An 8593-nucleotide genomic window follows, 5' to 3' on the forward strand; every position below is an offset into this window, starting at 1 on the left:
TAGCCCACCAGGCTCCTCTGTCCATGGAATTTTCCAGGCAGGAATACTGGAGTGGGCTGCCATTTCCTTCTCCAGGTGATCTTCCGTGCCCAGGGATCAAAACTGAATCTCTTGCATCTCCTGCATTGGCAGGCAGATTCTTTACCACCTGGGAAGCCTCTGAGGCCAGATTGCTTGGGTTAAAGAATCTCAGCTCTGTCACTCCCTAGCTTTGTAAACTTGGACGCATTGCTTAAGCTCTCCGATCCTCAGTTTCTTCCTCTGAAAAGTGGAGATAATAATAGCTAAGAGGATTAAATGAGTTCTTGGGCTCATAGTGTCTTTACCTGCAAAATGGATATTTAATATTCCTGGGCTCATAGAGTTGGGAAGATTAAAAAATAATAGCTGGTGCTTTAATAGTCTCATTTAGAATGACCAGCATGTAATAAGACTATTAAAGCACCAGCTATTATTATTTGATCCTCCCAACAACTCTGTGAGCCCAGGAATATTAAATACCCATTTTGCAGGTAAAGACACTGAAGTTGGCAAAGATGGCACCCGGCTCTGGGACAGGGACAGCTCTCGGCTCCTCTGCTCTTCCGATAGCTCTCCATTCCAAAGGAGGGACCCTGGGAGAGAGCAGCCATCCAGATGCAGCTGATGCTACCAGAATCCCATTTTCTGTAGCACCGCTCAGGGGCCCCATGCCACCCCGGGTATCACAAGCAGACCTGGTCCTCCCTCTGATTTAAAACAGCCGCCTTGTGCAGGAGCTAGAGGCCACGAGGTAAAGGTTCAAGGCGGGTGGGTGCTCAGCCTGCAGCATTTCCAGCTGTTCACTCACCCAGCATCTCTAAGGCAGACAGACCACAAAATGAAACTCAGCCTGCAGGGGCCACGTGAAAACAAGACCACTCTATCCGCCTTCTGCACAGCAGCCTCTGCAAGATGAAAAGAGTTTCTGAGATGAGAAGGCAGGCCGCCTCCATCTATCTTACTTAATCCCGCTGGTTGGATGCAAATTGCTTTCTCATGTTGATGCAAAAGAACGCTGGTGGGTGGAATGCAGCAGCTGCTCTAAAAGGACCCTGGGGCCTCATGTAGGGTGGAGGGCAGCCACCAAGAGCCCTCTCCTCTTCCTCCTTCCTGACTCCCCACCTCGCCTTCCCCTCTACCCCTGCTCCCCGTGAGGACTTTGCAGAATGTGGGAGTCAAGTCAGATTTTTCCTCAGCTTTTGTCTGGGGCAGGAACACCTGGAAGCATTTTGATGGACTAGAATATCTCCTGGAGCAAATGCAAAGCTGGCTCCTAGACCACAGAGGGTCTGCTTCTGGGAGGGGATCCCACAAGAGGCTCCAGGATGGGGAGCCCATGTATATCCCTGAGGCCAGTGGGTTGAAGACAGGTTAAGTCTGACTCTGGTTGTGTGCGTGCTAAGTCACTTCAGTCGTGTCTGGCTCTTTGCAACCCTATGGACTGTAGCTCGCCAGACTCCTCAGTCCATGGGATTCTCCAAGCAAGAATACTGGAGTGGGTTACCATGCCCTCCTTCAGGGGATCTTCCCGATCCAGAGATCGAACCAAGATCTCCTGTGTCTTCTGCATTCCAGGTGGAATCTTTACCACTGAGCCACTGCAAGCCCCTGATTCTGGGTGCTCGACTCAAATTTGTATTTTACTTGTGTTTATGTTTGTGTATGTGTATGTATGTGTTTATGTACATGTATGTTTATTGGTACTCTCTTCATTACCCAAAGAACTTGAGATGGCTTAGAAAAATGTGTGCAATTTCAGTTCAGCTCAGTTCAGTTCAGTTGCTCAGTCGTGTCCAACTCTTTGTGACCCCATGAACCGCAGCACACCCTGTCTATCACCAACTCCTGGAGTTTACCCAAACTCATGTCCATTGAATTGGTGATGCTGTCTAACCATCTCATCCCCTGTCATCCCCTTCTCCTCCTGCCTTCAATCTTTCCCAACATCAGGGTCTTTTCAAATGAGTCAGCTCTTCACATCAGGTGGCCAAAATACTGGAGTTTCAGCTTCAACATCAGTCCCTCCAATGAACACCCAGGACTGATCTCCTGTAGAATGGACTGGTTGGATCTCCTTGCAGTCCAAAGGACTCTCAAGAGTCTTCTCCAACACCACAGTTCAAAAGCATCAATTCTTCAGCATTCAACTTTCTTTATGGTCCAACTCTCACATCCATACATGACTACTGGAAAAACCATAGCCTTGACTAGACAAACCTTTGTTGACAAAGAAATGTCTCTGCCTTTTAATATGCTGTCTAGGTTGGTCCTAACTTTCCTTCCAAGGAGTAAGCATCTTTTAATTTCGTGACTACAATCACCATCTGCAGTGATTTTGGAGTCCAGAAAAATTAAGTCAGCCACTGTTTCCACTTTTTCCCCATCTATTTGCCATGAAGTGATGGGACTGGATGCCATGACCTTAGTTTTCTAAATGTTGAGCTTCAAGCCAACTTTTTCACTCTCCTCTTTTCACTTTCATCAAGAGGCTCTTTAGTTCTTCTTTACTTTCTGCCATAAGGGTGGTGTCATCTGCATATCTGAGGTTATTGATATTTCTCCTGGCCATCTTGATTCCAGCTTGTGCTTCCTCCAGCCCAGCATTTCTCATGATGTACTCTGCATATAAGTTAAATAAGCAGGGTGACAATATATAGCCCTGACGTACTCCTTTTCCTATTTGGAACCAGTGTGTTGTTCCATGTCAGTGGCAAGAATACACAGAAGAACTACACAAAAAAGATCTTCATGACCCAGATAATCATGATGGTGTGATCACTCACCTAGAGCCAGACATCCTGGAATGTGAAGTCAAGAGGGCCTTAGGAAGTATCACTACAAACAAAGCTAGTGGAGGTGATGGAATTCCAGTTGAGTTATTTCAAATCCTAAAAGATGATGCTTTTAAAGTGCTGCACTCAATATGTCAGCAAATTTGGAAAACTCAGCAGTGGCCACAGGACTGGAAAAGGTCAGTTTTCATTCCAATCCCAAAGAAAGGCAATGCCAAAGAATGCTCAAACTACCGCACGATTGCACTCATCTCACACGGTAGTAAAGTAACACTCAAAATTCTCCAAGTCAGGCTTCAGCAATATGTGAACCGTGAACTTCCAGATGTTCAAGCTGGTTTTAGAAAAGGCAGAGGAACCAGAAATCAAATTGCCAACATTCGCTGGATCATCAAAAAAGCAAGAGAGTTCCAGAAAAACATCTATTTCTGCTTTATTGACCATGCCAAAGCCTTTGACTGTGTGGATCACAATAAACTGTGCAATGTCAAGGAATAAAATAGAAAGCTTTGGGAACTGAAGGGAAGGTAAAAAAATAAAAGGAAAGATGGATTTCCCTGGTGGTTGGGTGGCTAAGACTGCGCACCCAGTGCAGGGGGCCCAGGTTTGGTTCGATCCCTGGTCAGGGAACCAGATTCCATATGCCGCAACTAAGAGTTCACATGCCACAGTGAAGACCCAGTGCAGCCAGATAAATAAATATAAAAAAAAGAAGAAAGAAATAAAAGAAAGGGAGGGAAAGCAATGAAAGTAGGAATAAGACTAGTATCCACAAGTGTGTAATAAATGGTCCTGTACAGTTGCTAACGAGGCCCATAAACTTCATTCTGAGAACCTTAGTCACCAAAGAGTAAGCAACAACCCAATATGTGAACCACAGAGTCCATAAGATGGAAAACAAAAACAGGTTTCTCAGGAGGAGCGCCACTTTAACCTTGGTACTGAAACGTGGGAAGATCTTCCATCAGTCTACCTAAAGATGACCTTGAGATGTAGAAGTTGATGGAGGCTTCCAGTGGCACCAAAGTGTCATTCAAGAGTAATCCTGATATTCATCCTGCACTGTTGATAATATCAGAAATTAGAGATAGCCTAAATGTCCACTAAGCACAGTAAGTTACAATCAGCCAATGGAGTCTTATACAGCTATTACGAAGAAAGAGGAGGGACTTCCCTGGTGGACCAGTAGCTCAGACTCCACAATCCCAATGAAGGAGGCCCAAATTCAATCCCTGGTCAGGGAACTAAATCCCATACACTACAACTAAGGATTCGTACGCTACAACTAAGACTCGGTGCAGCCAAATAAATTAAATTTTTTTAAAAAGAAAGGAGAAAAATTTAGGACTTATATGAAACAATCTCCAAAAAATACTGGGAAATGAAAAAAACAAAGGGTGGAACACTATTTATAGATTTAAAAAAGAGGTAAATGGACTTAAATGTTTGTAATAGAGCCTAGATCACTCCTGAAAGGAATCACAAGAAATTAGTTACAATGCTTACTTTTGGAGGAGGTAACTGTGTGGAGGGCAGTAGAAGTAAGAGTCTGACTTTTCTTTTCTTTTTTTTTTTTTTTTGAGTCTGACTTTTCTTTATTTGACCTTTTGTACTTTCTGAATTTTGTAGCACAGGAGCTGTATTACATAGTCAACATCATGAAATAATCCATTAAAAACATGCAAACAACAATAATCTGAGAGGGGCTCTCTTGCTCTCAATCTATACACTGAGATTTATCTGAGTAATCTATTTAAAATGTAAATAAAAGTTTGTTTGTTCTCTGTGTATACCCCTCCCCTCAATGCCTCAACTGGCTCATTGTGAAATGAATCACTAATCAGCGGGTAAGCTGCTCTTCCTTCTCCCACCTTCCATCTCTGGTGCTGTCTGCCTGACTTCAATCCTGGGGAGCTTCATTTTTTCAGCTTAGCACTTGGATGGATGTTTAAAAAAAAATGACAACCTCCCCCTGTCCCCACCACGTGGGAGTGTCAGCAGACTATTACTGGCCACATGCACCCTAACATGAATGAAAGTGCGAGCGAGGCTGGGGAGCACGGAGAGCTGTGGCTTCTAGTGTGGGCTGGTCCCCAACCAGGTCATCGGGTCACCAGAGGGAAAGGCAGCGGGTGGGGAAGTGGGGGAGAATACAGGAAGCCCTACGGGGTGGGCAGAGAGGGAGAGACAGGAGGGGCCCCTGCGGGAGGTGTAGGTGAGCAGGTGGCACCATGAGGGGGTAGAGACTGTGCCAGCATGTTCAGTCCTGTCTTTATTCCATTGCCAGTGACATGAGGGCAGAAACTGGCTGCCCCCCAGATCTTGGAGGCAGCAGATAAAGTGGGTGAGAGAAGGTGAATAAGCAGGGACCAAGGACCCCAGGCCAGCCCTGAAGAAGCTCCGAAGTTGCCCAGTCCCCAGAATCAAGCTCACCAAGGGAACGTCCTGCCTGTGAACAGAAGCGAGTCTCTTTTGCTGTTTCCCCACGAACCAGCCGCCTGCCCCCCAAGCCCACCAACCAAGCAAGGGCTTCAGCCCTTGACTTTACCCTGGAATGTAGAACCAAGGAGGGCCTTGTTTCATTTTGTTTTGTCCTGTTTTGCTGAGGTACACGGACAGGGAAGGAGGAGGGCATCCTGTCACACACACACAGAGTTGTTCCAAGCACCCCAGGATCCTCCCGACTTATAAGCAAACTTGCACTCATTAATTGATCCAAATCCTTTTTTCTTAAGGTATTTTGACTTTTGGTCAAACTTCGGTTTAAGTAATGAGTTTCGGAGGAAGAAGTCAAAGGTTGTGTTGTTGTTTTTGGAACACTGATCATTAAATCGTGACAAAGTCGACCAGCACCAGCTTTTTTTCTTTTTTTTACTCCTACACTCTGTACCCCTCCAGAGTCACACCAGAAAGAAGAGGCTTTGACGAATTTCTCGTTAATCCTTCTCCGCCCATACCCCATCCCCTCGTTGTCCCATCTCCTCCCATGTCTAAGTGAACAGTGTGCAGACAGGAACAGCGTGAGCATGGCCAGAGGCAGGCAGAGCTGGCACTCGCCTGCCGCACACATCCCAGCGTCGAGCTGATGCTGTTGTCCTGGGCGCCCCCATCCCCAGAGCTGCAGGTGTTGGCTGCTCGTGGTTCACAGCTTCGCGCTCGTCTAAAGGCTCGCTTTTGACTGAGGAGATGCTGGGAGGTTACAGCCATGCTGAAACCCCTTGCCTTTTCGGGGCAACCACCTCTATGTGACAATTTATGCTCCAGAGGTCCCCATGGGGTCAGGCTGAGGCTGGACTTCTTTTTTTTTTAATTGTTTATTTATTTATTCATTCATTCATTTTTGACTGTGCTGGATCTTCGTTGCTACATGGGCTTTTCTCTAGTTGCAGTGAGTGGGGGCTACTCTCTAGTTGGGGTGCCAAGGCTTCTCACTTCACTGGCTTCTCTTGTGGAGCACGGGCTTTGGGCACACAGGCTTCAGTGGTTGTGGCATGTGGGCTGAGTTGCCCTGCATGTGGAATCTTCCCGGAACAGGGATCAAACCCTTGTATCCTGCATTGGCCGGCAGACATTTTACCACTGGACCCCCAGGGAAGTCCGAGGCTGGACTTCTGTAAACCACATCTTTCCCCAGCATGTTGCCCTTAAGGGTTTCTCTTGAGACCCTTTCCTTGATAAATCACCTGTATGAACACCACAGTCTCAAATCTTGCTTCTCTGGGGCTTAACTATGACACTTTCATCTCCTTGCTGTCTTTATAAAAGCATGGTGTTTACAATGATAGGGGCAAAGTAGGTGATTAAATAGTTAATCCTCCTAGGGGATCGTAAGTAAAGAAGAAAGTATGAAAGACCTCTGTAAGTTAATGATCACTTGAGAAAACAGGTTTGCTTAACCACAAAACCGAACAGGCTGGCTTAGAGACAAAACCGTGCAACAGAAGCATGAGACATGCCCCCAAACAAGAAAACAGGGGTGGCATGAAGCCCATATCTAGCCCAGGGAGGTCAGTAAGTTAATGATTCCTAGGACATGCTCTTCTGAGGCACTAAAAACAAAAATATAAGGAAAGGGCGACATTATATATATTTGCCGTATTTTCATGTACGTTACCATCTTTTTGCTTATTTCCTTTATGCCATGACAACCCCAGTTTGACCATGTAGGGACAACAAAACTCACCCACTGGACGTGGAGGATGAGCTGATGAGGAAAAAGGTGGTCTCCCCCTCCCCACTTTTCTTTTGATTATAAAACTGTAACCCACCCACTCACCTACCCTTGCAGAAAAGAAAAAAAAAAAAAACCCAAACTATAGCCCACTAAGGTCTCAGGGTGGCAGCCTTCTGCCCACGGGTTTGTAAGCCTCACAAACATCCTATTTTAATAAATCATTTATCTATCACTGTACATCTCGCTGAATTCTTTCTGCAGTAAAACATAAAGAACCAGAGTGGCTCAGAGCACCCCTGAGAAGCATTTCTGCAGTTTCAAAAGAGTCCCTCTGGGCAGGAGTTTGGCCTTCCTGCTTTTCTTTTTTTTTTTTACCAAATGACCAAAATTTTTTATTCGACTAAATTCTATCTCATGCATAAGCATGACAGTCTCTCCTGTTTATTAGACTTTGGCAATTAAAAAAAAAACAAAAAACACCAAAAAACAAGCAGCCTTGTACAGAACAGTGAAAATGCCAAGGGTGAGGGTAGGCTACAGTTTTACTGTAGGATAAATATATATATTTTTAAAAGGCCTCTCTCCCTTTGGCCAACAATCAGTTCAGATCATTAAATACAGACACATTTTCAAAATCACTTCTTCACTTCTCCAAGATCTTCAATGCTATCATCATCCACCTCTGGCCATTTTTCCTGAATGACATCAATAATATCATCTGTAAAGTCTCCCTGAATGATGATTTCATCCTCCCCTGTTACTGAGGCACCACAGGAGAATTTCTGAGCAAAAAATCTTTGTGCTTCTTTAAGATCAATTTCAAAAGTTGCAAGGCCACACACTCTTGTTACATATTTCTTCTTTGCTCTGGGAATTTTGGCTATCGTAACCTTTTGTGGTACAGTTTTCTTCTTCTGTTTTATTTGACCCCTTCCACCTCTCTTTTGTTTTTTCTTCTCTTCCTCTTCCCCTGCTGTTCCTTGACCCTCACTAATTCCAGCTTCTTGTTTGGGTGAATTTTCTACAGTAAGTTTTGCAAACTCATTTGGAAAATTCTTCTCTAACCATTGTCTACATTTAGCAACATCAGGCATATATTCACAGTACTCTGTTGGTAATGAACAGACTCCACAGTAAAGGACTCGAAGTGGGTAATCTACATCTAACTTGGTGTTGCTCCTCTGGTCTCCTCTGCAATCATGCCCACCAGATTCAGAAATGTCAGCAGCCATTTCAAAATCCAGGCGGTCGCACAGCCTCCGCTGCCTCCGCTCCCGCCACTACCGCCAGCTGAAGCGACACATGCGATTCCTCTTCCTCCTTCCTGCTTTTCAATTGAAGAGGGTCAACTACAAATTGGCACTTGCCACCTACCTCTACAAGGATTCAATCATGTGCTGCTGTAGCTGCTGATTTTCAACACCCCTGAAAGTTCAGGGTAGAGAACAGAAATGAGGCATTCGTGCTTGGGGGAAAAAGTGGCAGGATAGGTCTTCAGATAGTGAGATATCCTTAGGAGCTGATTTTATGAGCCCAACTCTTGTATCTTCTCATATCTAGAAAAGCACTAAAATCTTTCACGGCGATGACTGTTTCTCAAGACTCA

At 45.1% G+C, this 8593-nt stretch overlaps 1 pseudogene; it reads right to left on the minus strand.

Moving 5' to 3' along the window:
- Positions 1–7396: 7396 nt before the first annotated feature.
- On the minus strand, positions 7397–8234 carry LOC136160369 (density-regulated protein pseudogene; annotated as a pseudogene).
- Between the last annotated feature and the right edge of the window lie 359 nt (positions 8235–8593).

This window comes from Muntiacus reevesi, chromosome 1 (assembly GCF_963930625.1).
Source record: "Muntiacus reevesi chromosome 1, mMunRee1.1, whole genome shotgun sequence".
Lineage (NCBI taxonomy): Eukaryota > Metazoa > Chordata > Mammalia > Artiodactyla > Cervidae > Muntiacus > Muntiacus reevesi.